The following is a 24,377-nucleotide window of genomic DNA, read 5'->3' as shown; positions in this document are numbered from 1 at the left end:
CGATGGATCAAAACCATCCTCTGCTAGGCGCAGAGTCTTGTATTTTTCATGCTCCCAGGAAAAAGGTACCCCAAAAATTCACTGTCTCGTTCTTTCAGGCCACCCAAAGCCCAGCAAACTCCACTGTCCTTTATATTTCAAGGCACCAAAAAATCCACACTTAAAAAAAAAAAAAAGAAACCTTTCTTCTCCCATGGTCAAAGCTTGGTTTAGGCATAATAACATGACTGCGGTGTGACCCGAGTGCCAGAAGCCAGCAACCGTAGAGGGGGATTAGCTCAAATGGTAGAGCGCTCGCTTAGCATGCGAGAGGTAGCGGGATCGATGCCCGCATCCTCCAAAACTTCCACTTGGCACTACCTTCAAATGAAGGGCCAACTTCTTTTTAGTTGGCACTGACACAAAAACCTAGGAAGCAGCTGCACGCATATCTGGCTAAACCTTCGATAGCTCAGCTGGTAGAGCGGAGGACTGTAGTAGCTAGTTAGCAATCCTTAGGTCGCTGGTTCGATTCCGGCTCGAAGGATGCTTTTGAGTGTCCGATAACCTTGCATGCTTCAACTTGGAGGCTCTCTTGCACAGACTTTGCAGCTGCATACCTCCTGGCCGCACTCTTTTTGAGCCTGACCGCACAACCATTGGCCTCTGGAGAGAGTGTTAACAAGAATACTTCAAAACAAGAGAAACAATGCGTTGGCCGGGAATCGAACCCGGGTCAACTGCTTGGAAGGCAGCTATGCTCACCACTATACCACCAACGCCATAGAATTCGCACCACTTCTCAATCGTGAAAATGCAACTCTCACCCCTAGTGTGACTAAAGCCAACTCTTCTGCTTCGTTAGTGGCTTGACAACAGTCAGACGGTAATGTGGCTTCTCGTAAGAGAGGTTTAAGCAGCAGCAGAGTGGCGCAGCGGGAGCGTGCTGGGCCCATAACCCAGAGGTCGATGGATCGAAACCATCCTCTGCTAGGCGCAGAGTTTTGTATTTTTCATGCTCCCAGGAAAAAGGTACCCCAAAAATTCACTGTCTCGTTCTTTCAGGCCACCCAAAGCCCAGCAAACTCCACTGTCCTTTATATTTCAAGGCACCAAAAAATCCACACTTAAAAAAAAAAAAAAGAAACCTTTCTTCTCCCATGGTCAAAGCTTGGTTTAGGCATAATAACATGACTGCGGTGTGACCCGAGTGCCAGAAGCCAGCAACCGTAGAGGGGGATTAGCTCAAATGGTAGAGCGCTCGCTTAGCATGCGAGAGGTAGCGGGATCGATGCCCGCATCCTCCAAAACTTCCACTTGGCACTACCTTCAAATGAAGGGCCAACTTCTTTTTAGTTGGCACTGACACAAAAACCTAGGAAGCTGCTGCACGCATATCTGGCTAAACCTTCGATAGCTCAGCTGGTAGAGCGGAGGACTGTAGTAGCTAGTTAGCAATCCTTAGGTCGCTGGTTCGATTCCGGCTCGAAGGATGCTTTTGAGTGTCCGATAACCTTGCATGCTTCAACTTGGAGGCTCTCTTGCACAGACTTTGCAGCTGCATACCTCCTGGCCGCACTCTTTTTGAGCCTGACCGCACAACCATTGGCCTCTGGAGAGAGTGTTAACAAGAATACTTCAAAACAAGAGAAACAATGCGTTGGCCGGGAATCGAACCCGGGTCAACTGCTTGGAAGGCAGCTATGCTCACCACTATACCACCAACGCCAGAGAATTCGCACCACTTCTCAATCGTGAAAATGCAACTCTCACCCCTAGTGTGACTAAAGCCAACTCTTCTGCTTCGTTAGTGGCTTGACAACAGTCAGAAGGTAATGTGGCTTCTCGTAAGAGAGGTTTAAGCAGCAGCAGAGTGGCGCAGCGGGAGCGTGCTGGGCCCATAACCCAGAGGTCGATGGATCGAAACCATCCTCTGCTAGGCGCAGAGTTTTGTATTTTTCATGCTCCCAGGAAAAAGGTACCCCAAAAATTCACTGTCTCGTTCTTTCAGGCCACCCAAAGCCCAGCAAACTCCACTGTCCTTTATATTTCAAGGCACCAAAAAATCCACACTTAAAAAAAAAAAAAAGAAACCTTTCTTCTCCCATGGTCAAAGCTTGGTTTAGGCATAATAACATGACTGCGGTGTGACCCGAGTGCCAGAAGCCAGCAACCGTAGAGGGGGATTAGCTCAAATGGTAGAGCGCTCGCTTAGCATGCGAGAGGTAGCGGGATCGATGCCCGCATCCTCCAAAACTTCCACTTGGCACTACCTTCAAATGAAGGGCCAACTTCTTTTTAGTTGGCACTGACACAAAAACCTAGGAAGCAGCTGCACGCATATCTGGCTAAACCTTCGATAGCTCAGCTGGTAGAGCGGAGGACTGTAGTAGCTAGTTAGCAATCCTTAGGTCGCTGGTTCGATTCCGGCTCGAAGGATGCTTTTGAGTGTCCGATAACCTTGCATGCTTCAACTTGGAGGCTCTCTTGCACAGACTTTGCAGCTGCATACCTCCTGGCCGCACTCTTTTTGAGCCTGACCGCACAACCATTGGCCTCTGGAGAGAGTGTTAACAAGAATACTTCAAAACAAGAGAAACAATGCGTTGGCCAGGAATCGAACCCGGGTCAACTGCTTGGAAGGCAGCTATGCTCACCACTATACCACCAACGCCATAGAATTCGCACCACTTCTCAATCGTGAAAATGCAACTCTCACCCCTAGTGTGACTAAAGCCAACTCTTCTGCTTCGTTAGTGGCTTGACAACAGTCAGACGGTAATGTGGCTTCTCGTAAGAGAGGTTTAAGCAGCAGCAGAGTGGCGCAGCGGGAGCGTGCTGGGCCCATAACCCAGAGGTCGATGGATCGAAACCATCCTCTGCTAGGCGCAGAGTTTTGTATTTTTCATGCTCCCAGGAAAAAGGTACCCCAAAAATTCACTGTCTCGTTCTTTCAGGCCACCCAAAGCCCAGCAAACTCCACTGTCCTTTATATTTCAAGGCACCAAAAAATCCACACTTAAAAAAAAAAAAAAGAAACCTTTCTTCTCCCATGGTCAAAGCTTGGTTTAGGCATAATAACATGACTGCGGTGTGACCCGAGTGCCAGAAGCCAGCAACCGTAGAGGGGGATTAGCTCAAATGGTAGAGCGCTCGCTTAGCATGCGAGAGGTAGCGGGATCGATGCCCGCATCCTCCAAAACTTCCACTTGGCACTACCTTCAAATGAAGGGCCAACTTCTTTTTAGTTGGCACTGACACAAAAACCTAGGAAGCAGCTGCACGCATATCTGGCTAAACCTTCGATAGCTCAGCTGGTAGAGCGGAGGACTGTAGTAGCTAGTTAGCAATCCTTAGGTCGCTGGTTCGATTCCGGCTCGAAGGATGCTTTTGAGTGTCCGATAACCTTGCATGCTTCAACTTGGAGGCTCTCTTGCACAGACTTTGCAGCTGCATACCTCCTGGCCGCACTCTTTTTGAGCCTGACCGCACAACCATTGGCCTCTGGAGAGAGTGTTAACAAGAATACTTCAAAACAAGAGAAACAATGCGTTGGCCAGGAATCGAACCCGGGTCAACTGCTTGGAAGGCAGCTATGCTCACCACTATACCACCAACGCCATAGAATTCGCACCACTTCTCAATCGTGAAAATGCAACTCTCACCCCTAGTGTGACTAAAGCCAACTCTTCTGCTTCGTTAGTGGCTTGACAACAGTCAGACGGTAATGTGGCTTCTCGTAAGAGAGGTTTAAGCAGCAGCAGAGTGGCGCAGCGGGAGCGTGCTGGGCCCATAACCCAGAGGTCGATGGATCGAAACCATCCTCTGCTAGGCGCAGAGTTTTGTATTTTTCATGCTCCCAGGAAAAAGGTACCCCAAAAATTCACTGTCTCGTTCTTTCAGGCCACCCAAAGCCCAGCAAACTCCACTGTCCTTTATATTTCAAGGCACCAAAAAATCCACACTTAAAAAAAAAAAAAAAAAAAAAGAAAAAAAAAAAGAAACCTTTCTTCTCCCATGGTCAAAGCTTGGTTTAGGCATAATAACATGACTGCGGTGTGACCCGAGTGCCAGAAGCCAGCAACCGTAGAGGGGGATTAGCTCAAATGGTAGAGCGCTCGCTTAGCATGCGAGAGGTAGCGGGATCGATGCCCGCATCCTCCAAAACTTCCACTTGGCACTACCTTCAAATGAAGGGCCAACTTCTTTTTAGTTGGCACTGACACAAAAACCTAGGAAGCAGCTGCACGCATATCTGGCTAAACCTTCGATAGCTCAGCTGGTAGAGCGGAGGACTGTAGTAGCTAGTTAGCAATCCTTAGGTCGCTGGTTCGATTCCGGCTCGAAGGATGCTTTTGAGTGTCCGATAACCTTGCATGCTTCAACTTGGAGGCTCTCTTGCACAGACTTTGCAGCTGCATACCTCCTGGCCGCACTCTTTTTGAGCCTGACCGCACAACCATTGGCCTCTGGAGAGAGTGTTAACAAGAATACTTCAAAACAAGAGAAACAATGCGTTGGCCGGGAATCGAACCCGGGTCAACTGCTTGGAAGGCAGCTATGCTCACCACTATACCACCAACGCCATAGAATTCGCACCACTTCTCAATCGTGAAAATGCAACTCTCACCCCTAGTGTGACTAAAGCCAACTCTTCTGCTTCGTTAGTGGCTTGACAACAGTCAGAAGGTAATGTGGCTTCTCGTAAGAGAGGTTTAAGCAGCAGCAGAGTGGCGCAGCGGGAGCGTGCTGGGCCCATAACCCAGAGGTCGATGGATCGAAACCATCCTCTGCTAGGCGCAGAGTTTTGTATTTTTCATGCTCCCAGGAAAAAGGTACCACAAAAATTCACTGTCTCGTTCTTTCAGGCCACCCAAAGCCCAGCAAACTCCACTGTCCTTTATATTTCAAGGCACCAAAAAATCCACACTTAAAAAAAAAAAAAAGAAACCTTTCTTCTCCCATGGTCAAAGCTTGGTTTAGGCATAATAACATGACTGCGGTGTGACCCGAGTGCCAGAAGCCAGCAACCGTAGAGGGGGATTAGCTCAAATGGTAGAGCGCTCGCTTAGCATGCGAGAGGTAGCGGGATCGATGCCCGCATCCTCCAAAACTTCCACTTGGCACTACCTTCAAATGAAGGGCCAACTTCTTTTTAGTTGGCACTGACACAAAAACCTAGGAAGCAGCTGCACGCATATCTGGCTAAACCTTCGATAGCTCAGCTGGTAGAGCGGAGGACTGTAGTAGCTAGTTAGCAATCCTTAGGTCGCTGGTTCGATTCCGGCTCGAAGGATGCTTTTGAGTGTCCGATAACCTTGCATGCTTCAACTTGGAGGCTCTCTTGCACAGACTTTGCAGCTGCATACCTCCTGGCCGCACTCTTTTTGAGCCTGACCGCACAACCATTGGCCTCTGGAGAGAGTGTTAACAAGAATACTTCAAAACAAGAGAAACAATGCGTTGGCCAGGAATCGAACCCGGGTCAACTGCTTGGAAGGCAGCTATGCTCACCACTATACCACCAACGCCATAGAATTCGCACCACTTCTCAATCGTGAAAATGCAACTCTCACCCCTAGTGTGACTAAAGCCAACTCTTCTGCTTCGTTAGTGGCTTGACAACAGTCAGACGGTAATGTGGCTTCTCGTAAGAGAGGTTTAAGCAGCAGCAGAGTGGCGCAGCGGGAGCGTGCTGGGCCCATAACCCAGAGGTCGATGGATCGAAACCATCCTCTGCTAGGCGCAGAGTTTTGTATTTTTCATGCTCCCAGGAAAAAGGTACCCCAAAAATTCACTGTCTCGTTCTTTCAGGCCACCCAAAGCCCAGCAAACTCCACTGTCCTTTATATTTCAAGGCACCAAAAAATCCACACTTAAAAAAAAAAAAGAAAAAAAAAAAGAAACCTTTCTTCTCCCATGGTCAAAGCTTGGTTTAGGCATAATAACATGACTGCGGTGTGACCCGAGTGCCAGAAGCCAGCAACCGTAGAGGGGGATTAGCTCAAATGGTAGAGCGCTCGCTTAGCATGCGAGAGGTAGCGGGATCGATGCCCGCATCCTCCAAAACTTCCACTTGGCACTACCTTCAAATGAAGGGCCAACTTCTTTTTAGTTGGCACTGACACAAAAACCTAGGAAGCAGCTGCACGCATATCTGGCTAAACCTTCGATAGCTCAGCTGGTAGAGCGGAGGACTGTAGTAGCTAGTTAGCAATCCTTAGGTCGCTGGTTCGATTCCGGCTCGAAGGATGCTTTTGAGTGTCCGATAACCTTGCATGCTTCAACTTGGAGGCTCTCTTGCACAGACTTTGCAGCTGCATACCTCCTGGCCGCACTCTTTTTGAGCCTGACCGCACAACCATTGGCCTCTGGAGAGAGTGTTAACAAGAATACTTCAAAACAAGAGAAACAATGCGTTGGCCGGGAATCGAACCCGGGTCAACTGCTTGGAAGGCAGCTATGCTCACCACTATACCACCAACGCCATAGAATTCACACCACTTCTCAATCGTGAAAATGCAACTCTCACCCCTAGTGTGACTAAAGCCAACTCTTCTGCTTCGTTAGTGGCTTGACAACAGTCAGAAGGTAATGTGGCTTCTCGTAAGAGAGGTTTAAGCAGCAGCAGAGTGGCGCAGCGGGAGCGTGCTGGGCCCATAACCCAGAGGTCGATGGATCGAAACCATCCTCTGCTAGGCGCAGAGTTTTGTATTTTTCATGCTCCCAGGAAAAAGGTACCCCAAAAATTCACTGTCTCGTTCTTTCAGGCCACCCAAAGCCCAGCAAACTCCACTGTCCTTTATATTTCAAGGCACCAAAAAATCCACACTTAAAAAAAAAAAAAAGAAACCTTTCTTCTCCCATGGTCAAAGCTTGGTTTAGGCATGATAACATGACTGCGGTGTGACCCGAGTGCCAGAAGCCAGCAACCGTAGAGGGGGATTAGCTCAAATGGTAGAGCGCTCGCTTAGCATGCGAGAGGTAGCGGGATCGATGCCCGCATCCTCCAAAACTTCCACTTGGCACTACCTTCAAATGAAGGGCCAACTTCTTTTTAGTTGGCACTGACACAAAAACCTAGGAAGCAGCTGCACGCATATCTGGCTAAACCTTCGATAGCTCAGCTGGTAGAGCGGAGGACTGTAGTAGCTAGTTAGCAATCCTTAGGTCGCTGGTTCGATTCCGGCTCGAAGGATGCTTTTGAGTGTCCGATAACCTTGCATGCTTCAACTTGGAGGCTCTCTTGCACAGACTTTGCAGCTGCATACCTCCTGGCCGCACTCTTTTTGAGCCTGACCGCACAACCATTGGCCTCTGGAGAGAGTGTTAACAAGAATACTTCAAAACAAGAGAAACAATGCGTTGGCCGGGAATCGAACCCGGGTCAACTGCTTGGAAGGCAGCTATGCTCACCACTATACCACCAACGCCATAGAATTCGCACCACTTCTCAATCGTGAAAATGCAACTCTCACCCCTAGTGTGACTAAAGCCAACTCTTCTGCTTCGTTAGTGGCTTGACAACAGTCAGACGGTAATGTGGCTTCTCGTAAGAGAGGTTTAAGCAGCAGCAGAGTGGCGCAGCGGGAGCGTGCTGGGCCCATAACCCAGAGGTCGATGGATCGAAACCATCCTCTGCTAGGCGCAGAGTTTTGTATTTTTCATGCTCCCAGGAAAAAGGTACCCCAAAAATTCACTGTCTCGTTCTTTCAGGCCACCCAAAGCCCAGCAAACTCCACTGTCCTTTATATTTCAAGGCACCAAAAAATCCACACTTAAAAAAAAAAAAAAGAAACCTTTCTTCTCCCATGGTCAAAGCTTGGTTTAGGCATAATAACATGACTGCGGTGTGACCCGAGTGCCAGAAGCCAGCAACCGTAGAGGGGGATTAGCTCAAATGGTAGAGCGCTCGCTTAGCATGCGAGAGGTAGCGGGATCGATGCCCGCATCCTCCAAAACTTCCACTTGGCACTACCTTCAAATGAAGGGCCAACTTCTTTTTAGTTGGCACTGACACAAAAACCTAGGAAGCAGCTGCACGCATATCTGGCTAAACCTTCGATAGCTCAGCTGGTAGAGCGGAGGACTGTAGTAGCTAGTTAGCAATCCTTAGGTCGCTGGTTCGATTCCGGCTCGAAGGATGCTTTTGAGTGTCCGATAACCTTGCATGCTTCAACTTGGAGGCTCTCTTGCACAGACTTTGCAGCTGCATACCTCCTGGCCGCACTCTTTTTGAGCCTGACCGCACAACCATTGGCCTCTGGAGAGAGTGTTAACAAGAATACTTCAAAACAAGAGAAACAATGCGTTGGCCGGGAATCGAACCCGGGTCAACTGCTTGGAAGGCAGCTATGCTCACCACTATACCACCAACGCCATAGAATTCGCACCACTTCTCAATCGTGAAAATGCAACTCTCACCCCTAGTGTGACTAAAGCCAACTCTTCTGCTTCGTTAGTGGCTTGACAACAGTCAGAAGGTAATGTGGCTTCTCGTAAGAGAGGTTTAAGCAGCAGCAGAGTGGCGCAGCGGGAGCGTGCTGGGCCCATAACCCAGAGGTCGATGGATCGAAACCATCCTCTGCTAGGCGCAGAGTTTTGTATTTTTCATGCTCCCAGGAAAAAGGTACCCCAAAAATTCACTGTCTCGTTCTTTCAGGCCACCCAAAGCCCAGCAAACTCCACTGTCCTTTATATTTCAAGGCACCAAAAAATCCACACTTAAAAAAAAAAAAAAAAAAAAAGAAACCTTTCTTCTCCCATGGTCAAAGCTTGGTTTAGGCATAATAACATGACTGCGGTGTGACCCGAGTGCCAGAAGCCAGCAACCGTAGAGGGGGATTAGCTCAAATGGTAGAGCGCTCGCTTAGCATGCGAGAGGTAGCGGGATCGATGCCCGCATCCTCCAAAACTTCCACTTGGCACTACCTTCAAATGAAGGGCCAACTTCTTTTTAGTTGGCACTGACACAAAAACCTAGGAAGCAGCTGCACGCATATCTGGCTAAACCTTCGATAGCTCAGCTGGTAGAGCGGAGGACTGTAGTAGCTAGTTAGCAATCCTTAGGTCGCTGGTTCGATTCCGGCTCGAAGGATGCTTTTGAGTGTCCGATAACCTTGCATGCTTCAACTTGGAGGCTCTCTTGCACAGACTTTGCAGCTGCATACCTCCTGGCCGCACTCTTTTTGAGCCTGACCGCACAACCATTGGCCTCTGGAGAGAGTGTTAACAAGAATACTTCAAAACAAGAGAAACAATGCGTTGGCCGGGAATCGAACCCAGGTCAACTGCTTGGAAGGCAGCTATGCTCACCACTATACCACCAACGCCATAGAATTCGCACCACTTCTCAATCGTGAAAATGCAACTCTCACCCCTAGTGTGACTAAAGCCAACTCTTCTGCTTCGTTAGTGGCTTGACAACAGTCAGAAGGTAATGTGGCTTCTCGTAAGAGAGGTTTAAGCAGCAGCAGAGTGGCGCAGCGGGAGCGTGCTGGGCCCATAACCCAGAGGTCGATGGATCGAAACCATCCTCTGCTAGGCGCAGAGTTTTGTATTTTTCATGCTCCCAGGAAAAAGGTACCCCAAAAATTCACTGTCTCGTTCTTTCAGGCCACCCAAAGCCCAGCAAACTCCACTGTCCTTTATATTTCAAGGCACCAAAAAATCCACACTTAAAAAAAAAAAAAAAAAAAAAGAAACCTTTCTTCTCCCATGGTCAAAGCTTGGTTTAGGCATAATAACATGACTGCGGTGTGACCCGAGTGCCAGAAGCCAGCAACCGTAGAGGGGGATTAGCTCAAATGGTAGAGCGCTCGCTTAGCATGCGAGAGGTAGCGGGATCGATGCCCGCATCCTCCAAAACTTCCACTTGGCACTACCTTCAAATGAAGGGCCAACTTCTTTTTAGTTGGCACTGACACAAAAACCTAGGAAGCAGCTGCACGCATATCTGGCTAAACCTTCGATAGCTCAGCTGGTAGAGCGGAGGACTGTAGTAGCTAGTTAGCAATCCTTAGGTCGCTGGTTCGATTCCGGCTCGAAGGATGCTTTTGAGTGTCCGATAACCTTGCATGCTTCAACTTGGAGGCTCTCTTGCACAGACTTTGCAGCTGCATACCTCCTGGCCGCACTCTTTTTGAGCCTGACCGCACAACCATTGGCCTCTGGAGAGAGTGTTAACAAGAATACTTCAAAACAAGAGAAACAATGCGTTGGCCGGGAATCGAACCCAGGTCAACTGCTTGGAAGGCAGCTATGCTCACCACTATACCACCAACGCCATAGAATTCGCACCACTTCTCAATCGTGAAAATGCAACTCTCACCCCTAGTGTGACTAAAGCCAACTCTTCTGCTTCGTTAGTGGCTTGACAACAGTCAGAAGGTAATGTGGCTTCTCGTAAGAGAGGTTTAAGCAGCAGCAGAGTGGCGCAGCGGGAGCGTGCTGGGCCCATAACCCAGAGGTCGATGGATCGAAACCATCCTCTGCTAGGCGCAGAGTTTTGTATTTTTCATGCTCCCAGGAAAAAGGTACCCCAAAAATTCACTGTCTCGTTCTTTCAGGCCACCCAAAGCCCAGCAAACTCCACTGTCCTTTATATTTCAAGGCACCAAAAAATCCACACTTAAAAAAAAAAAAAAGAAACCTTTCTTCTCCCATGGTCAAAGCTTGGTTTAGGCATAATAACATGACTGCGGTGTGACCCGAGTGCCAGAAGCCAGCAACCGTAGAGGGGGATTAGCTCAAATGGTAGAGCGCTCGCTTAGCATGCGAGAGGTAGCGGGATCGATGCCCGCATCCTCCAAAACTTCCACTTGGCACTACCTTCAAATGAAGGGCCAACTTCTTTTTAGTTGGCACTGACACAAAAACCTAGGAAGCAGCTGCACGCATATCTGGCTAAACCTTCGATAGCTCAGCTGGTAGAGCGGAGGACTGTAGTAGCTAGTTAGCAATCCTTAGGTCGCTGGTTCGATTCCGGCTCGAAGGATGCTTTTGAGTGTCCGATAACCTTGCATGCTTCAACTTGGAGGCTCTCTTGCACAGACTTTGCAGCTGCATACCTCCTGGCCGCACTCTTTTTGAGCCTGACCGCACAACCATTGGCCTCTGGAGAGAGTGTTAACAAGAATACTTCAAAACAAGAGAAACAATGCGTTGGCCGGGAATCGAACCCAGGTCAACTGCTTGGAAGGCAGCTATGCTCACCACTATACCACCAACGCCATAGAATTCGCACCACTTCTCAATCGTGAAAATGCAACTCTCACCCCTAGTGTGACTAAAGCCAACTCTTCTGCTTCGTTAGTGGCTTGACAACAGTCAGAAGGTAATGTGGCTTCTCGTAAGAGAGGTTTAAGCAGCAGCAGAGTGGCGCAGCGGGAGCGTGCTGGGCCCATAACCCAGAGGTCGATGGATCGAAACCATCCTCTGCTAGGCGCAGAGTTTTGTATTTTTCATGCTCCCAGGAAAAAGGTACCCCAAAAATTCACTGTCTCGTTCTTTCAGGCCACCCAAAGCCCAGCAAACTCCACTGTCCTTTATATTTCAAGGCACCAAAAAATCCACACTTAAAAAAAAAAAAAAGAAACCTTTCTTCTCCCATGGTCAAAGCTTGGTTTAGGCATAATAACATGACTGCGGTGTGACCCGAGTGCCAGAAGCCAGCAACCGTAGAGGGGGATTAGCTCAAATGGTAGAGCGCTCGCTTAGCATGCGAGAGGTAGCGGGATCGATGCCCGCATCCTCCAAAACTTCCACTTGGCACTACCTTCAAATGAAGGGCCAACTTCTTTTTAGTTGGCACTGACACAAAAACCTAGGAAGCAGCTGCACGCATATCTGGCTAAACCTTCGATAGCTCAGCTGGTAGAGCGGAGGACTGTAGTAGCTAGTTAGCAATCCTTAGGTCGCTGGTTCGATTCCGGCTCGAAGGATGCTTTTGAGTGTCCGATAACCTTGCATGCTTCAACTTGGAGGCTCTCTTGCACAGACTTTGCAGCTGCATACCTCCTGGCCGCACTCTTTTTGAGCCTGACCGCACAACCATTGGCCTCTGGAGAGAGTGTTAACAAGAATACTTCAAAACAAGAGAAACAATGCGTTGGCCGGGAATCGAACCCAGGTCAACTGCTTGGAAGGCAGCTATGCTCACCACTATACCACCAACGCCATAGAATTCGCACCACTTCTCAATCGTGAAAATGCAACTCTCACCCCTAGTGTGACTAAAGCCAACTCTTCTGCTTCGTTAGTGGCTTGACAACAGTCAGAAGGTAATGTGGCTTCTCGTAAGAGAGGTTTAAGCAGCAGCAGAGTGGCGCAGCGGGAGCGTGCTGGGCCCATAACCCAGAGGTCGATGGATCGAAACCATCCTCTGCTAGGCGCAGAGTTTTGTATTTTTCATGCTCCCAGGAAAAAGGTACCCCAAAAATTCACTGTCTCGTTCTTTCAGGCCACCCAAAGCCCAGCAAACTCCACTGTCCTTTATATTTCAAGGCACCAAAAAATCCACACTTAAAAAAAAAAAAAAGAAACCTTTCTTCTCCCATGGTCAAAGCTTGGTTTAGGCATAATAACATGACTGCGGTGTGACCCGAGTGCCAGAAGCCAGCAACCGTAGAGGGGGATTAGCTCAAATGGTAGAGCGCTCGCTTAGCATGCGAGAGGTAGCGGGATCGATGCCCGCATCCTCCAAAACTTCCACTTGGCACTACCTTCAAATGAAGGGCCAACTTCTTTTTAGTTGGCACTGACACAAAAACCTAGGAAGCAGCTGCACGCATATCTGGCTAAACCTTCGATAGCTCAGCTGGTAGAGCGGAGGACTGTAGTAGCTAGTTAGCAATCCTTAGGTCGCTGGTTCGATTCCGGCTCGAAGGATGCTTTTGAGTGTCCGATAACCTTGCATGCTTCAACTTGGAGGCTCTCTTGCACAGACTTTGCAGCTGCATACCTCCTGGCCGCACTCTTTTTGAGCCTGACCGCACAACCATTGGCCTCTGGAGAGAGTGTTAACAAGAATACTTCAAAACAAGAGAAACAATGCGTTGGCCGGGAATCGAACCCGGGTCAACTGCTTGGAAGGCAGCTATGCTCACCACTATACCACCAACGCCATAGAATTCGCACCACTTCTCAATCGTGAAAATGCAACTCTCACCCCTAGTGTGACTAAAGCCAACTCTTCTGCTTCGTTAGTGGCTTGACAACAGTCAGACGGTAATGTGGCTTCTCGTAAGAGAGGTTTAAGCAGCAGCAGAGTGGCGCAGCGGGAGCGTGCTGGGCCCATAACCCAGAGGTCGATGGATCGAAACCATCCTCTGCTAGGCGCAGAGTTTTGTATTTTTCATGCTCCCAGGAAAAAGGTACCCCAAAAATTCACTGTCTCGTTCTTTCAGGCCACCCAAAGCCCAGCAAACTCCACTGTCCTTTATATTTCAAGGCACCAAAAAATCCACACTTAAAAAAAAAAAAAAAAAAAAAGAAACCTTTCTTCTCCCATGGTCAAAGCTTGGTTTAGGCATAATAACATGACTGCGGTGTGACCCGAGTGCCAGAAGCCAGCAACCGTAGAGGGGGATTAGCTCAAATGGTAGAGCGCTCGCTTAGCATGCGAGAGGTAGCGGGATCGATGCCCGCATCCTCCAAAACTTCCACTTGGCACTACCTTCAAATGAAGGGCCAACTTCTTTTTAGTTGGCACTGACACAAAAACCTAGGAAGCAGCTGCACGCATATCTGGCTAAACCTTCGATAGCTCAGCTGGTAGAGCGGAGGACTGTAGTAGCTAGTTAGCAATCCTTAGGTCGCTGGTTCGATTCCGGCTCGAAGGATGCTTTTGAGTGTCCGATAACCTTGCATGCTTCAACTTGGAGGCTCTCTTGCACAGACTTTGCAGCTGCATACCTCCTGGCCGCACTCTTTTTGAGCCTGACCGCACAACCATTGGCCTCTGGAGAGAGTGTTAACAAGAATACTTCAAAACAAGAGAAACAATGCGTTGGCCGGGAATCGAACCCGGGTCAACTGCTTGGAAGGCAGCTATGCTCACCACTATACCACCAACGCCATAGAATTCGCACCACTTCTCAATCGTGAAAATGCAACTCTCACCCCTAGTGTGACTAAAGCCAACTCTTCTGCTTCGTTAGTGGCTTGACAACAGTCAGACGGTAATGTGGCTTCTCGTAAGAGAGGTTTAAGCAGCAGCAGAGTGGCGCAGCGGGAGCGTGCTGGGCCCATAACCCAGAGGTCGATGGATCGAAACCATCCTCTGCTAGGCGCAGAGTTTTGTATTTTTCATGCTCCCAGGAAAAAGGTACCCCAAAAATTCACTGTCTCGTTCTTTCAGGCCACCCAAAGCCCAGCAAACTCCACTGTCCTTTATATTTCAAGGCACCAAAAAATCCACACTTAAAAAAAAAAAAAAAAAAAAAGAAACCTTTCTTCTCCCATGGTCAAAGCTTGGTTTAGGCATAATAACATGACTGCGGTGTGACCCGAGTGCCAGAAGCCAGCAACCGTAGAGGGGGATTAGCTCAAATGGTAGAGCGCTCGCTTAGCATGCGAGAGGTAGCGGGATCGATGCCCGCATCCTCCAAAACTTCCACTTGGCACTACCTTCAAATGAAGGGCCAACTTCTTTTTAGTTGGCACTGACACAAAAACCTAGGAAGCAGCTGCACGCATATCTGGCTAAACCTTCGATAGCTCAGCTGGTAGAGCGGAGGACTGTAGTAGCTAGTTAGCAATCCTTAGGTCGCTGGTTCGATTCCGGCTCGAAGGATGCTTTTGAGTGTCCGATAACCTTGCATGCTTCAACTTGGAGGCTCTCTTGCACAGACTTTGCAGCTGCATACCTCCTGGCCGCACTCTTTTTGAGCCTGACCGCACAACCATTGGCCTCTGGAGAGAGTGTTAACAAGAATACTTCAAAACAAGAGAAACAATGCGTTGGCCGGGAATCGAACCCAGGTCAACTGCTTGGAAGGCAGCTATGCTCACCACTATACCACCAACGCCATAGAATTCGCACCACTTCTCAATCGTGAAAATGCAACTCTCACCCCTAGTGTGACTAAAGCCAACTCTTCTGCTTCGTTAGTGGCTTGACAACAGTCAGAAGGTAATGTGGCTTCTCGTAAGAGAGGTTTAAGCAGCAGCAGAGTGGCGCAGCGGGAGCGTGCTGGGCCCATAACCCAGAGGTCGATGGATCGAAACCATCCTCTGCTAGGCGCAGAGTTTTGTATTTTTCATGCTCCCAGGAAAAAGGTACCCCAAAAATTCACTGTCTCGTTCTTTCAGGCCACCCAAAGCCCAGCAAACTCCACTGTCCTTTATATTTCAAGGCACCAAAAAATCCACACTTAAAAAAAAAAAAAAGAAACCTTTCTTCTCCCATGGTCAAAGCTTGGTTTAGGCATAATAACATGACTGCGGTGTGACCCGAGTGCCAGAAGCCAGCAACCGTAGAGGGGGATTAGCTCAAATGGTAGAGCGCTCGCTTAGCATGCGAGAGGTAGCGGGATCGATGCCCGCATCCTCCAAAACTTCCACTTGGCACTACCTTCAAATGAAGGGCCAACTTCTTTTTAGTTGGCACTGACACAAAAACCTAGGAAGCAGCTGCACGCATATCTGGCTAAACCTTCGATAGCTCAGCTGGTAGAGCGGAGGACTGTAGTAGCTAGTTAGCAATCCTTAGGTCGCTGGTTCGATTCCGGCTCGAAGGATGCTTTTGAGTGTCCGATAACCTTGCATGCTTCAACTTGGAGGCTCTCTTGCACAGACTTTGCAGCTGCATACCTCCTGGCCGCACTCTTTTTGAGCCTGACCGCACAACCATTGGCCTCTGGAGAGAGTGTTAACAAGAATACTTCAAAACAAGAGAAACAATGCGTTGGCCGGGAATCGAACCCGGGTCAACTGCTTGGAAGGCAGCTATGCTCACCACTATACCACCAACGCCATAGAATTCGCACCACTTCTCAATCGTGAAAATGCAACTCTCACCCCTAGTGTGACTAAAGCCAACTCTTCTGCTTCGTTAGTGGCTTGACAACAGTCAGACGGTAATGTGGCTTCTCGTAAGAGAGGTTTAAGCAGCAGCAGAGTGGCGCAGCGGGAGCGTGCTGGGCCCATAACCCAGAGGTCGATGGATCGAAACCATCCTCTGCTAGGCGCAGAGTTTTGTATTTTTCATGCTCCCAGGAAAAAGGTACCCCAAAAATTCACTGTCTCGTTCTTTCAGGCCACCCAAAGCCCAGCAAACTCCACTGTCCTTTATATTTCAAGGCACCAAAAAATCCACACTTAAAAAAAAAAAAAAAAAAAGAAACCTTTCTTCTCCCATGGTCAAAGCTTGGTTTAGGCATAATAACATGACTGCGGTGTGACCCGAGTGCCAGAAGCCAGCAACCGTAGAGGGGGATTAGCTCAAATGGTAGAGCGCTCGCTTAGCATGCGAGAGGTAGCGGGATCGATGCCCGCATCCTCCAAAACTTCCACTTGGCACTACCTTCAAATGAAGGGCCAACTTCTTTTTAGTTGGCACTGACACAAAAACCTAGGAAGCAGCTGCACGCATATCTGGCTAAACCTTCGATAGCTCAGCTGGTAGAGCGGAGGACTGTAGTAGCTAGTTAGCAATCCTTAGGTCGCTGGTTCGATTCCGGCTCGAAGGATGCTTTTGAGTGTCCGACAACCTTGCATGCTTCAACTTGGAGGCTCTCTTGCACAGACTTTGCAGCTGCATACCTCCTGGCCGCACTCTTTTTGAGCCTGACCGCACAACCATTGGCCTCTGGAGAGAGTGTTAACAAGAATACTTCAAAACAAGAGAAACAATGTGTTGGCCGGGAATCGAACCCGGGTCAACTGCTTGGAAGGCAGCTATGCTCACCACTATACCACCAACGCCATAGAATTCGCACCACTTCTCAATCGTGAAAATGCAACTCTCACCCCTAGTGTGACTAAAGCCAACTCTTCTGCTTCGTTAGTGGCTTGACAACAGTCAGAAGGTAATGTGGCTTCTCGTAAGAGAGGTTTAAGCAGCAGCAGAGTGGCGCAGCGGGAGCGTGCTGGGCCCATAACCCAGAGGTCGATGGATCGAAACCATCCTCTGCTAGGCGCAGAGTTTTGTATTTTTCATGCTCCCAGGAAAAAGGTACCCCAAAAATTCACTGTCTCGTTCTTTCAGGCCACCCAAAGCCCAGCAAACTCCACTGTCCTTTATATTTCAAGGCACCAAAAAATCCACACTTAAAAAAAAAAAAAAAAAAAAAGAAACCTTTCTTCTCCCATGGTCAAAGCTTGGTTTAGGCATAATAACATGACTGCGGTGTGACCCGAGTGCCAGAAGCCAGCAACCGTAGAGGGGGATTAGCTCAAATGGTAGAGCGCTCGCTTAGCATGCGAGAGGTAGCGGGATCGATGCCCGCATCCTCCAAAACTTCCACTTGGCACTACCTTCAAATGAAGGGCCAACTTCTTTTTAGTTGGCACTGACACAAAAACCTAGGAAGCAGCTGCACGCATATCTGGCTAAACCTTTGATAGCTCAGCTGGTAGAGCGGAGGACTGTAGTAGCTAGTTAGCAATCCTTAGGTCGCTGGTTCGATTCCGGCTCGAAGGATGCTTTTGAGTGTCCGATAACCTTGCATGCTTCAACTTGGAGGCTCTCTTGCACAGACTTTGCAGCTGCATACCTCCTGGCCGCACTCTTTTTGAGCCTGACCGCACAACCATTGGCCTCTGGAGAGAGTGTTAACAAGAATACTTCAAAACAAGAGAAACAATGCGTTGGCCGGGAATCGAACCCAGGTCAACTGCTTGGAAGGCAGCTATGCTCACCACTATACCACCAACGCCATAGAATTCGCACCACTTCTCAATCGTGAAAATGCAACTCTCACCCCTAGTGTGACTAAAGCCAACTCTTCTGCTTCGTTAGTGGCTTGACAACAGTCAGAAGGTAATGTGGCTTCTCGTAAGAGAGGTTTAAGCAGCAGCAGAGTGGCGCAGCGGGAGCGTGCTGGGCCCATAACCCAGAGGTCGATGGATCGAAACCATCCTCTGCTAGGCGCAGAGTTTTGTATTTTTCATGCTCCCAGGAAAAAGGTACCCCAAAAATTCACTGTCTCGTTCTTTCAGGCCACCCAAAGCCCAGCAAACTCCACTGTCCTTTATATTTCAAGGCACCAAAAAATCCACACTTAAAAAAAAAAAAAAGAAACCTTTCTTCTCCCATGGTCAAAGCTTGGTTTAGGCATAATAACATGACTGCGGTGTGACCCGAGTGCCAGAAGCCAGCAACCGTAGAGGGGGATTAGCTCAAATGGTAGAGCGCTCGCTTAGCATGCGAGAGGTAGCGGGATCGATGCCCGCATCCTCCAAAACTTCCACTTGGCACTACCTTCAAATGAAGGGCCAACTTCTTTTTAGTTGGCACTGACACAAAAACCTAGGAAGCAGCTGCACGCATATCTGGCTAAACCTTCGATAGCTCAGCTGGTAGAGCGGAGGACTGTAGTAGCTAGTTAGCAATCCTTAGGTCGCTGGTTCGATTCCGGCTCGAAGGATGCTTTTGAGTGTCCGATAACCTTGCATGCTTCAACTTGGAGGCTCTCTTGCACAGACTTTGCAGCTGCATACCTCCTGGCCGCACTCTTTTTGAGCCTGACCGCACAACCATTGGCCTCTGGAGAGAGTGTTAACAAGAATACTTCAAAACAATAGAAACAATGCGTTGGCCGGGAATCGAACCCGGGTCAACTGCTTGGAAGGCAGCTATGCTCACCACTATACCACCAACGCCATAGAATTCGCACCACTTCTCAATCGTGAAAATGCAACTCTCACCCCTAGTGTGACTAAAGCCAACTCTTCTGCTTCGTTAGTGGCTTGACAACAGTCAGAAGGTAATGTGGCTTCTCGTAAGAGAGGTTTAAGCAGCAGCAGAGTGGCGCAGCGGGAGCGTGCTGGGCCCATAACCCAGAGGTCGATGGATCGAAACCATCCTCTGCTAGGCGCAGAGTTTTGTATTTTTCATGCTCCCAGGAAAAAGGTACCCCAAAAATTCACTGTCTCGTTCTTTCAGGCCACCCAAAGCCCAGCAAACTCCACTGTCCTTTATATTTCAAGGCACCAAAAAATCCACACTTAAAAAAAAAAAAAAGAAACCTTTCTTCTCCCATGGTCAAAGCTTGGTTTAGGCATAATAACATGACTGCGGTGTGACCCGAGTGCCAGAAGCCAGCAACCGTAGAGGGGGATTAGCTCAAATGGTAGAGCGCTCGCTTAGCATGCGAGAGGTAGCGGGATCGATGCCCGCATCCTCCAAAACTTCCACTTGGCACTACCTTCAAATGAAGGGCCAACTTCTTTTTAGTTGGCACTGACACAAAAACCTAGGAAGCAGCTGCACGCATATCTGGCTAAACCTTCGATAGCTCAGCTGGTAGAGCGGAGGACTGTAGTAGCTAGTTAGCAATCCTTAGGTCGCTGGTTCGATTCCGGCTCGAAGGATGCTTTTGAGTGTCCGATAACCTTGCATGCTTCAACTTGGAGGCTCTCTTGCACAGACTTTGCAGCTGCATACCTCCTGGCCGCACTCTTTTTGAGCCTGACCGCACAACCATTGGCCTCTGGAGAGAGTGTTAACAAGAATACTTCAAAACAAGAGAAACAATGCGTTGGCCGGGAATCGAACCCGGGTCAACTGCTTGGAAGGCAGCTATGCTCACCACTATACCACCAACGCCATAGAATTCGCACCACTTCTCAATCGTGAAAATGCAACTCTCACCCCTAGTGTGACTAAAGCCAACTCTTCTGCTTCGTTAGTGGCTTGACAACAGTCAGACGGTAATGTGGCTTCTCGTAAGAGAGGTTTAAGCAGCAGCAGAGTGGCGCAGCGGGAGCGTGCTGGGCCCATAACCCAGAGGTCGATGGATCGAAACCATCCTCTGCTAGGCGCAGAGTTTTGTATTTTTCATGCTCCCAGGAAAAAGGTACCCCAAAAATTCACTGTCTCGTTCTTTCAGGCCACCCAAAGCCCAGCAAACTCCACTGTCCTTTATATTTCAAGGCACCAAAAAATCCACACTTAAAAAAAAAAAAAAAGAAACCTTTCTTCTCCCATGGTCAAAGCTTGGTTTAGGCATAATAACATGACTGTGGTGTGACCCGAGTGCCAGAAGCCAGCAACCGTAGAGGGGGATTAGCTCAAATGGTAGAGCGCTCGCTTAGCATGCGAGAGGTAGCGGGATCGATGCCCGCATCCTCCAAAACTTCCACTTGGCACTACCTTCAAATGAAGGGCCAACTTCTTTTTAGTTGGCACTGACACAAAAACCTAGGAAGCAGCTGCACGCATATCTGGCTAAACCTTCGATAGCTCAGCTGGTAGAGCGGAGGACTGTAGTAGCTAGTTAGCAATCCTTAGGTCGCTGGTTCGATTCCGGCTCGAAGGATGCTTTTGAGTGTCCGATAACCTTGCATGCTTCAACTTGGAGGCTCTCTTGCACAGACTTTGCAGCTGCATACCTCCTGGCCGCACTCTTTTTGAGCCTGACCGCACAACCATTGGCCTCTGGAGAGAGTGTTAACAAGAATACTTCAAAACAAGAGAAACAATGCGTTGGCCGGGAATCGAACCCGGGTCAACTGCTTGGAAGGCAGCTATGCTCACCACTATACCACCAACGCCATAGAATTCGCACCACTTCTCAATCGTGAAAATGCAACTCTCACCCCTAGTGTGACTAAAGCCAACTCTTCTGCTTCGTTAGTGGCTTGACAACAGTCAGACGGTAATGTGGCTTCTCGTAAGAGAGGTTTAAGCAGCAGCAGAGTGGCGCAGCGGGAGCGTGCTGGGCCCATAACCCAGAGGTCGATGGATCGAAACCATCCTCTGCTAGGCGCAGAGTTTTGTATTTTTCATGCTCCCAGGAAAAAGGTACCCCAAAAATTCACTGTCTCGTTCTTTCAGGCCACCCAAAGCCCAGCAAACTCCACTGTCCTTTATATTTCAAGGCACCAAAAAATCCACACTTTAAAAAAAAAAAAAAAAAAGAAACCTTTCTTCTCCCATGGTCAAAGCTTGGTTTAGGCATAATAACATGACTGTGGTGTGACCCGAGTGCCAGAAGCCAGCAACCGTAGAGGGGGATTAGCTCAAATGGTAGAGCGCTCGCTTAGCATGCGAGAGGTAGCGGGATCGATGCCCGCATCCTCCAAAACTTCCACTTGGCACTACCTTCAAATGAAGGGCCAACTTCTTTTTAGTTGGCACTGACACAAAAACCTAGGAAGCAGCTGCACGCATATCTGGCTAAACCTTCGATAGCTCAGCTGGTAGAGCGGAGGACTGTAGTAGCTAGTTAGCAATCCTTAGGTCGCTGGTTCGATTCCGGCTCGAAGGATGCTTTTGAGTGTCCGATAACCTTGCATGCTTCAACTTGGAGGCTCTCTTGCACAGACTTTGCAGCTGCATACCTCCTGGCCGCACTCTTTTTGAGCCTGACCGCACAACCATTGGCCTCTGGAGAGAGTGTTAACAAGAATACTTCAAAACAAGAGAAACAATGCGTTGGCCGGGAATCGAACCCGGGTCAACTGCTTGGAAGGCAGCTATGCTCACCACTATACCACCAACGCCATAGAATTCGCACCACTTCTCAATCGTGAAAATGCAACTCTCACCCCTAGTGTGACTAAAGCCAACTCTTCTGCTTCGTTAGTGGCTTGACAACAGTCAGACGGTAATGTGGCTTCTCGTAAGAGAGGTTTAAGCAGCAGCAGAGTGGCGCAGCGGGAGCGTGCTGGGCCCATAACCCAGAGGTCGATGGATCGAAACCATCCTCTGCTAGGCGCAGAGTTTTGTATTTTTCATGCTCCCAGGAAAAAGGTACCCCAAAAATTCACTGTCTCGTTCTTTCAGGCCACCCAAAGCCCAGCAAACTCCACTGTCCTTTATATTTCAAGGCACCAAAAAATCCACACTTAAAAAAAAAAAAAAGAAACCTTTCTTCTCCCATGGTCAAAGCTTGGTTTAGGCATAATAACATGACTGCGGTGTGACCCGAGTGCCAGAAGCCAGCAACCGTAGAGGGGGATTAGCTCAAATGGTAGAGCGCTCGCTTAGCATGCGAGAGGTAGCGGGATCGATGCCCGCATCCTCCAAAACTTCCACTTGGCACTACCTTCAAATGAAGGGCCATCTTCTTTTTAGTTGGCACTGACACAAAAACCTAGGAAGCAGCTGCACGCATATCTGGCTAAACCTTCGATAGCTCAGCTGGTAGAGCGGAGGACTGTAGTAGCTAGTTAGCAATCCTTAGGTCGCTGGTTCGATTCCGGCTCGAAGGATGCTTTTGAGTGTCCGATAACCTTGCATGCTTCAACTTGGAGGCTCTCTTGCACAGACTTTGCAGCTGCATACCTCCTGGCCGCACTCTTTTTGAGCCTGACCGCACAACCATTGGCCTCTGGAGAGAGTGTTAACAAGAATACTTCAAAACAAGAGAAACAATGCGTTGGCCGGGAATCGAACCCGGGTCAACTGCTTGGAAGGCAGCTATGCTCACCACTATACCACCAACGCCATAGAATTCGCACCACTTCTCAATCGTGAAAATGCAACTCTCACCCCTAGTGTGACTAAAGCCAACTCTTCTGCTTCGTTAGTGGCTTGACAACAGTCAGACGGTAATGTGGCTTCTCGTAAGAGAGGTTTAAGCAGCAGCAGAGTGGCGCAGCGGGAGCGTGCTGGGCCCATAACCCAGAGGTCGATGGATCGAAACCATCCTCTGCTAGGCGCAGAGTTTTGTATTTTTCATGCTCCCAGGAAAAAGGTACCCCAAAAATTCACTGTCTCGTTCTTTCAGGCCACCCAAAGCCCAGCAAACTCCACTGTCCTTTATATTTCAAGGCACCAAAAAATCCACACTTAAAAAAAAAAAAAAAAAAGAAACCTTTCTTCTCCCATGGTCAAAGCTTGGTTTAGGCATAATAACATGACTGCGGTGTGACCCGAGTGCCAGAAGCCAGCAACCGTAGAGGGGGATTAGCTCAAATGGTAGAGCGCTCGCTTAGCATGCGAGAGGTAGCGGGATCGATGCCCGCATCCTCCAAAACTTCCACTTGGCACTACCTTCAAATGAAGGGCCAACTTCTTTTTAGTTGGCACTGACACAAAAACCTAGGAAGCAGCTGCACGCATATCTGGCTAAACCTTCGATAGCTCAGCTGGTAGAGCGGAGGACTGTAGTAGCTAGTTAGCAATCCTTAGGTCGCTGGTTCGATTCCGGCTCGAAGGATGCTTTTGAGTGTCCGACAACCTTGCATGCTTCAACTTGGAGGCTCTCTTGCACAGACTTTGCAGCTGCATACCTCCTGGCCGCACTCTTTTTGAGCCTGACCGCACAACCATTGGCCTCTGGAGAGAGTGTTAACAAGAATACTTCAAAACAAGAGAAACAATGCGTTGGCCGGGAATCGAACCCGGGTCAACTGCTTGGAAGGCAGCTATGCTCACCACTATACCACCAACGCCATAGAATTCGCACCACTTCTCAATCGTGAAAATGCAACTCTCACCCCTAGTGTGACTAAAGCCAACTCTTCTGCTTCGTTAGTGGCTTGACAACAGTCAGAAGGTAATGTGGCTTCTCGTAAGAGAGGTTTAAGCAGCAGCAGAGTGGCGCAGCGGGAGCGTGCTGGGCCCATAACCCAGAGGTCGATGGATCGAAACCATCCTCTGCTAGGCGCAGAGTTTTGTATTTTTCATGCTCCCAGGAAAAAGGTACCCCAAAAATTCACTGTCTCGTTCTTTCAGGCCACCCAAAGCCCAGCAAACTCCACTGTCCTTTATATTTCAAGGCACCAAAAAATCCACACTTAAAAAAAAAAAAAAAAAAAAAAGAAACCTTTCTTCTCCCATGGTCAAAGCTTGGTTTAGGCATAATAACATGACTGCGGTGTGACCCGAGTGCCAGAAGCCAGCAACCGTAGAGGGGGATTAGCTCAAATGGTAGAGCGCTCGCTTAGCATGCGAGAGGTAGCGGGATCGATGCCCGCATCCTCCAAAACTTCCACTTGGCACTACCTTCAAATGAAGGGCCAACTTCTTTTTAGTTGGCACTGACACAAAAACCTAGGAAGCAGCTGCACGCATATCTGGCTAAACCTTCGATAGCTCAGCTGGTAGAGCGGAGGACTGTAGTAGCTAGTTAGCAATCCTTAGGTCGCTGGTTCGATTCCGGCTCGAAGGATGCTTTTGAGTGTCCGATAACCTTGCATGCTTCAACTTGGAGGCTCTCTTGCACAGACTTTGCAGCTGCATACCTCCTGGCCGCACTCTTTTTGAGCCTGACCGCACAACCATT

The 24,377-nt window shown here is 48.9% G+C and overlaps 51 non-coding genes across 51 annotated transcripts; all 51 read left to right on the top strand.

Moving 5' to 3' along the window:
- The first annotated feature begins 267 nt into the window (after positions 1 to 267).
- TRNAA-AGC (transfer RNA alanine (anticodon AGC)) lies at positions 268 to 340 on the top strand. Its single transcript has one exon. It is a non-coding gene; the product is annotated as a tRNA-Ala (tRNA).
- A 100-nt stretch (positions 341 to 440) lies between these two features.
- Positions 441 to 526, top strand: TRNAY-GUA (transfer RNA tyrosine (anticodon GUA)). The gene is given in 2 exon segments: positions 441 to 477; positions 491 to 526. It is a non-coding gene; the product is annotated as a tRNA-Tyr (tRNA).
- Positions 527 to 1,213: 687 nt separating this feature from the next.
- TRNAA-AGC (transfer RNA alanine (anticodon AGC)) lies at positions 1,214 to 1,286 on the top strand. The gene has a single exon. It is a non-coding gene; the product is annotated as a tRNA-Ala (tRNA).
- A 100-nt stretch (positions 1,287 to 1,386) lies between these two features.
- On the top strand, positions 1,387 to 1,472 carry TRNAY-GUA (transfer RNA tyrosine (anticodon GUA)). Its single transcript is given in 2 exon segments — positions 1,387 to 1,423; positions 1,437 to 1,472. It is a non-coding gene; the product is annotated as a tRNA-Tyr (tRNA).
- A 687-nt stretch (positions 1,473 to 2,159) lies between these two features.
- Positions 2,160 to 2,232, top strand: TRNAA-AGC (transfer RNA alanine (anticodon AGC)). Its single transcript has one exon. It is a non-coding gene; the product is annotated as a tRNA-Ala (tRNA).
- Positions 2,233 to 2,332: 100 nt separating this feature from the next.
- TRNAY-GUA (transfer RNA tyrosine (anticodon GUA)) lies at positions 2,333 to 2,418 on the top strand. Its single transcript is given in 2 exon segments — positions 2,333 to 2,369; positions 2,383 to 2,418. It is a non-coding gene; the product is annotated as a tRNA-Tyr (tRNA).
- A 687-nt stretch (positions 2,419 to 3,105) lies between these two features.
- On the top strand, positions 3,106 to 3,178 carry TRNAA-AGC (transfer RNA alanine (anticodon AGC)). The gene has a single exon. It is a non-coding gene; the product is annotated as a tRNA-Ala (tRNA).
- Positions 3,179 to 3,278: 100 nt separating this feature from the next.
- On the top strand, positions 3,279 to 3,364 carry TRNAY-GUA (transfer RNA tyrosine (anticodon GUA)). The gene is given in 2 exon segments: positions 3,279 to 3,315; positions 3,329 to 3,364. It is a non-coding gene; the product is annotated as a tRNA-Tyr (tRNA).
- Positions 3,365 to 4,070: 706 nt separating this feature from the next.
- Positions 4,071 to 4,143, top strand: TRNAA-AGC (transfer RNA alanine (anticodon AGC)). Its single transcript has one exon. It is a non-coding gene; the product is annotated as a tRNA-Ala (tRNA).
- Positions 4,144 to 4,243: 100 nt separating this feature from the next.
- On the top strand, positions 4,244 to 4,329 carry TRNAY-GUA (transfer RNA tyrosine (anticodon GUA)). Its single transcript is given in 2 exon segments — positions 4,244 to 4,280; positions 4,294 to 4,329. It is a non-coding gene; the product is annotated as a tRNA-Tyr (tRNA).
- A 687-nt stretch (positions 4,330 to 5,016) lies between these two features.
- Positions 5,017 to 5,089, top strand: TRNAA-AGC (transfer RNA alanine (anticodon AGC)). The gene has a single exon. It is a non-coding gene; the product is annotated as a tRNA-Ala (tRNA).
- Positions 5,090 to 5,189: 100 nt separating this feature from the next.
- TRNAY-GUA (transfer RNA tyrosine (anticodon GUA)) lies at positions 5,190 to 5,275 on the top strand. Its single transcript is given in 2 exon segments — positions 5,190 to 5,226; positions 5,240 to 5,275. It is a non-coding gene; the product is annotated as a tRNA-Tyr (tRNA).
- Positions 5,276 to 5,972: 697 nt separating this feature from the next.
- Positions 5,973 to 6,045, top strand: TRNAA-AGC (transfer RNA alanine (anticodon AGC)). The gene has a single exon. It is a non-coding gene; the product is annotated as a tRNA-Ala (tRNA).
- A 100-nt stretch (positions 6,046 to 6,145) lies between these two features.
- TRNAY-GUA (transfer RNA tyrosine (anticodon GUA)) lies at positions 6,146 to 6,231 on the top strand. The gene is given in 2 exon segments: positions 6,146 to 6,182; positions 6,196 to 6,231. It is a non-coding gene; the product is annotated as a tRNA-Tyr (tRNA).
- A 687-nt stretch (positions 6,232 to 6,918) lies between these two features.
- Positions 6,919 to 6,991, top strand: TRNAA-AGC (transfer RNA alanine (anticodon AGC)). Its single transcript has one exon. It is a non-coding gene; the product is annotated as a tRNA-Ala (tRNA).
- Positions 6,992 to 7,091: 100 nt separating this feature from the next.
- Positions 7,092 to 7,177, top strand: TRNAY-GUA (transfer RNA tyrosine (anticodon GUA)). The gene is given in 2 exon segments: positions 7,092 to 7,128; positions 7,142 to 7,177. It is a non-coding gene; the product is annotated as a tRNA-Tyr (tRNA).
- Positions 7,178 to 7,864: 687 nt separating this feature from the next.
- On the top strand, positions 7,865 to 7,937 carry TRNAA-AGC (transfer RNA alanine (anticodon AGC)). Its single transcript has one exon. It is a non-coding gene; the product is annotated as a tRNA-Ala (tRNA).
- Positions 7,938 to 8,037: 100 nt separating this feature from the next.
- TRNAY-GUA (transfer RNA tyrosine (anticodon GUA)) lies at positions 8,038 to 8,123 on the top strand. Its single transcript is given in 2 exon segments — positions 8,038 to 8,074; positions 8,088 to 8,123. It is a non-coding gene; the product is annotated as a tRNA-Tyr (tRNA).
- A 694-nt stretch (positions 8,124 to 8,817) lies between these two features.
- Positions 8,818 to 8,890, top strand: TRNAA-AGC (transfer RNA alanine (anticodon AGC)). Its single transcript has one exon. It is a non-coding gene; the product is annotated as a tRNA-Ala (tRNA).
- A 100-nt stretch (positions 8,891 to 8,990) lies between these two features.
- TRNAY-GUA (transfer RNA tyrosine (anticodon GUA)) lies at positions 8,991 to 9,076 on the top strand. The gene is given in 2 exon segments: positions 8,991 to 9,027; positions 9,041 to 9,076. It is a non-coding gene; the product is annotated as a tRNA-Tyr (tRNA).
- A 694-nt stretch (positions 9,077 to 9,770) lies between these two features.
- Positions 9,771 to 9,843, top strand: TRNAA-AGC (transfer RNA alanine (anticodon AGC)). The gene has a single exon. It is a non-coding gene; the product is annotated as a tRNA-Ala (tRNA).
- Positions 9,844 to 9,943: 100 nt separating this feature from the next.
- On the top strand, positions 9,944 to 10,029 carry TRNAY-GUA (transfer RNA tyrosine (anticodon GUA)). Its single transcript is given in 2 exon segments — positions 9,944 to 9,980; positions 9,994 to 10,029. It is a non-coding gene; the product is annotated as a tRNA-Tyr (tRNA).
- A 687-nt stretch (positions 10,030 to 10,716) lies between these two features.
- Positions 10,717 to 10,789, top strand: TRNAA-AGC (transfer RNA alanine (anticodon AGC)). Its single transcript has one exon. It is a non-coding gene; the product is annotated as a tRNA-Ala (tRNA).
- Positions 10,790 to 10,889: 100 nt separating this feature from the next.
- On the top strand, positions 10,890 to 10,975 carry TRNAY-GUA (transfer RNA tyrosine (anticodon GUA)). The gene is given in 2 exon segments: positions 10,890 to 10,926; positions 10,940 to 10,975. It is a non-coding gene; the product is annotated as a tRNA-Tyr (tRNA).
- A 687-nt stretch (positions 10,976 to 11,662) lies between these two features.
- TRNAA-AGC (transfer RNA alanine (anticodon AGC)) lies at positions 11,663 to 11,735 on the top strand. Its single transcript has one exon. It is a non-coding gene; the product is annotated as a tRNA-Ala (tRNA).
- A 100-nt stretch (positions 11,736 to 11,835) lies between these two features.
- On the top strand, positions 11,836 to 11,921 carry TRNAY-GUA (transfer RNA tyrosine (anticodon GUA)). The gene is given in 2 exon segments: positions 11,836 to 11,872; positions 11,886 to 11,921. It is a non-coding gene; the product is annotated as a tRNA-Tyr (tRNA).
- Positions 11,922 to 12,608: 687 nt separating this feature from the next.
- On the top strand, positions 12,609 to 12,681 carry TRNAA-AGC (transfer RNA alanine (anticodon AGC)). Its single transcript has one exon. It is a non-coding gene; the product is annotated as a tRNA-Ala (tRNA).
- Positions 12,682 to 12,781: 100 nt separating this feature from the next.
- Positions 12,782 to 12,867, top strand: TRNAY-GUA (transfer RNA tyrosine (anticodon GUA)). Its single transcript is given in 2 exon segments — positions 12,782 to 12,818; positions 12,832 to 12,867. It is a non-coding gene; the product is annotated as a tRNA-Tyr (tRNA).
- A 694-nt stretch (positions 12,868 to 13,561) lies between these two features.
- On the top strand, positions 13,562 to 13,634 carry TRNAA-AGC (transfer RNA alanine (anticodon AGC)). The gene has a single exon. It is a non-coding gene; the product is annotated as a tRNA-Ala (tRNA).
- Positions 13,635 to 13,734: 100 nt separating this feature from the next.
- Positions 13,735 to 13,820, top strand: TRNAY-GUA (transfer RNA tyrosine (anticodon GUA)). Its single transcript is given in 2 exon segments — positions 13,735 to 13,771; positions 13,785 to 13,820. It is a non-coding gene; the product is annotated as a tRNA-Tyr (tRNA).
- A 694-nt stretch (positions 13,821 to 14,514) lies between these two features.
- On the top strand, positions 14,515 to 14,587 carry TRNAA-AGC (transfer RNA alanine (anticodon AGC)). Its single transcript has one exon. It is a non-coding gene; the product is annotated as a tRNA-Ala (tRNA).
- A 100-nt stretch (positions 14,588 to 14,687) lies between these two features.
- Positions 14,688 to 14,773, top strand: TRNAY-GUA (transfer RNA tyrosine (anticodon GUA)). Its single transcript is given in 2 exon segments — positions 14,688 to 14,724; positions 14,738 to 14,773. It is a non-coding gene; the product is annotated as a tRNA-Tyr (tRNA).
- Positions 14,774 to 15,460: 687 nt separating this feature from the next.
- TRNAA-AGC (transfer RNA alanine (anticodon AGC)) lies at positions 15,461 to 15,533 on the top strand. The gene has a single exon. It is a non-coding gene; the product is annotated as a tRNA-Ala (tRNA).
- A 100-nt stretch (positions 15,534 to 15,633) lies between these two features.
- On the top strand, positions 15,634 to 15,719 carry TRNAY-GUA (transfer RNA tyrosine (anticodon GUA)). The gene is given in 2 exon segments: positions 15,634 to 15,670; positions 15,684 to 15,719. It is a non-coding gene; the product is annotated as a tRNA-Tyr (tRNA).
- A 692-nt stretch (positions 15,720 to 16,411) lies between these two features.
- TRNAA-AGC (transfer RNA alanine (anticodon AGC)) lies at positions 16,412 to 16,484 on the top strand. Its single transcript has one exon. It is a non-coding gene; the product is annotated as a tRNA-Ala (tRNA).
- Positions 16,485 to 16,584: 100 nt separating this feature from the next.
- On the top strand, positions 16,585 to 16,670 carry TRNAY-GUA (transfer RNA tyrosine (anticodon GUA)). Its single transcript is given in 2 exon segments — positions 16,585 to 16,621; positions 16,635 to 16,670. It is a non-coding gene; the product is annotated as a tRNA-Tyr (tRNA).
- A 694-nt stretch (positions 16,671 to 17,364) lies between these two features.
- TRNAA-AGC (transfer RNA alanine (anticodon AGC)) lies at positions 17,365 to 17,437 on the top strand. Its single transcript has one exon. It is a non-coding gene; the product is annotated as a tRNA-Ala (tRNA).
- An 873-nt stretch (positions 17,438 to 18,310) lies between these two features.
- Positions 18,311 to 18,383, top strand: TRNAA-AGC (transfer RNA alanine (anticodon AGC)). Its single transcript has one exon. It is a non-coding gene; the product is annotated as a tRNA-Ala (tRNA).
- Positions 18,384 to 18,483: 100 nt separating this feature from the next.
- TRNAY-GUA (transfer RNA tyrosine (anticodon GUA)) lies at positions 18,484 to 18,569 on the top strand. Its single transcript is given in 2 exon segments — positions 18,484 to 18,520; positions 18,534 to 18,569. It is a non-coding gene; the product is annotated as a tRNA-Tyr (tRNA).
- A 687-nt stretch (positions 18,570 to 19,256) lies between these two features.
- TRNAA-AGC (transfer RNA alanine (anticodon AGC)) lies at positions 19,257 to 19,329 on the top strand. Its single transcript has one exon. It is a non-coding gene; the product is annotated as a tRNA-Ala (tRNA).
- A 100-nt stretch (positions 19,330 to 19,429) lies between these two features.
- TRNAY-GUA (transfer RNA tyrosine (anticodon GUA)) lies at positions 19,430 to 19,515 on the top strand. The gene is given in 2 exon segments: positions 19,430 to 19,466; positions 19,480 to 19,515. It is a non-coding gene; the product is annotated as a tRNA-Tyr (tRNA).
- A 688-nt stretch (positions 19,516 to 20,203) lies between these two features.
- Positions 20,204 to 20,276, top strand: TRNAA-AGC (transfer RNA alanine (anticodon AGC)). Its single transcript has one exon. It is a non-coding gene; the product is annotated as a tRNA-Ala (tRNA).
- Positions 20,277 to 20,376: 100 nt separating this feature from the next.
- Positions 20,377 to 20,462, top strand: TRNAY-GUA (transfer RNA tyrosine (anticodon GUA)). The gene is given in 2 exon segments: positions 20,377 to 20,413; positions 20,427 to 20,462. It is a non-coding gene; the product is annotated as a tRNA-Tyr (tRNA).
- Positions 20,463 to 21,154: 692 nt separating this feature from the next.
- Positions 21,155 to 21,227, top strand: TRNAA-AGC (transfer RNA alanine (anticodon AGC)). The gene has a single exon. It is a non-coding gene; the product is annotated as a tRNA-Ala (tRNA).
- Positions 21,228 to 21,327: 100 nt separating this feature from the next.
- Positions 21,328 to 21,413, top strand: TRNAY-GUA (transfer RNA tyrosine (anticodon GUA)). Its single transcript is given in 2 exon segments — positions 21,328 to 21,364; positions 21,378 to 21,413. It is a non-coding gene; the product is annotated as a tRNA-Tyr (tRNA).
- Positions 21,414 to 22,100: 687 nt separating this feature from the next.
- Positions 22,101 to 22,173, top strand: TRNAA-AGC (transfer RNA alanine (anticodon AGC)). The gene has a single exon. It is a non-coding gene; the product is annotated as a tRNA-Ala (tRNA).
- Positions 22,174 to 22,273: 100 nt separating this feature from the next.
- TRNAY-GUA (transfer RNA tyrosine (anticodon GUA)) lies at positions 22,274 to 22,359 on the top strand. The gene is given in 2 exon segments: positions 22,274 to 22,310; positions 22,324 to 22,359. It is a non-coding gene; the product is annotated as a tRNA-Tyr (tRNA).
- A 691-nt stretch (positions 22,360 to 23,050) lies between these two features.
- Positions 23,051 to 23,123, top strand: TRNAA-AGC (transfer RNA alanine (anticodon AGC)). Its single transcript has one exon. It is a non-coding gene; the product is annotated as a tRNA-Ala (tRNA).
- A 100-nt stretch (positions 23,124 to 23,223) lies between these two features.
- Positions 23,224 to 23,309, top strand: TRNAY-GUA (transfer RNA tyrosine (anticodon GUA)). The gene is given in 2 exon segments: positions 23,224 to 23,260; positions 23,274 to 23,309. It is a non-coding gene; the product is annotated as a tRNA-Tyr (tRNA).
- A 695-nt stretch (positions 23,310 to 24,004) lies between these two features.
- Positions 24,005 to 24,077, top strand: TRNAA-AGC (transfer RNA alanine (anticodon AGC)). The gene has a single exon. It is a non-coding gene; the product is annotated as a tRNA-Ala (tRNA).
- A 100-nt stretch (positions 24,078 to 24,177) lies between these two features.
- Positions 24,178 to 24,263, top strand: TRNAY-GUA (transfer RNA tyrosine (anticodon GUA)). The gene is given in 2 exon segments: positions 24,178 to 24,214; positions 24,228 to 24,263. It is a non-coding gene; the product is annotated as a tRNA-Tyr (tRNA).
- The last annotated feature ends 114 nt before the right edge of the window (positions 24,264 to 24,377 follow it).

Source organism: Eleutherodactylus coqui, chromosome 1 (genome assembly GCF_035609145.1).
Source record: "Eleutherodactylus coqui strain aEleCoq1 chromosome 1, aEleCoq1.hap1, whole genome shotgun sequence".
Classification (NCBI taxonomy): Eukaryota; Metazoa; Chordata; class Amphibia; order Anura; family Eleutherodactylidae; genus Eleutherodactylus; species Eleutherodactylus coqui.
Note: the sequence above shows the minus strand (reverse complement) of the source record. Positions and strands in the feature narration are given on the sequence as shown.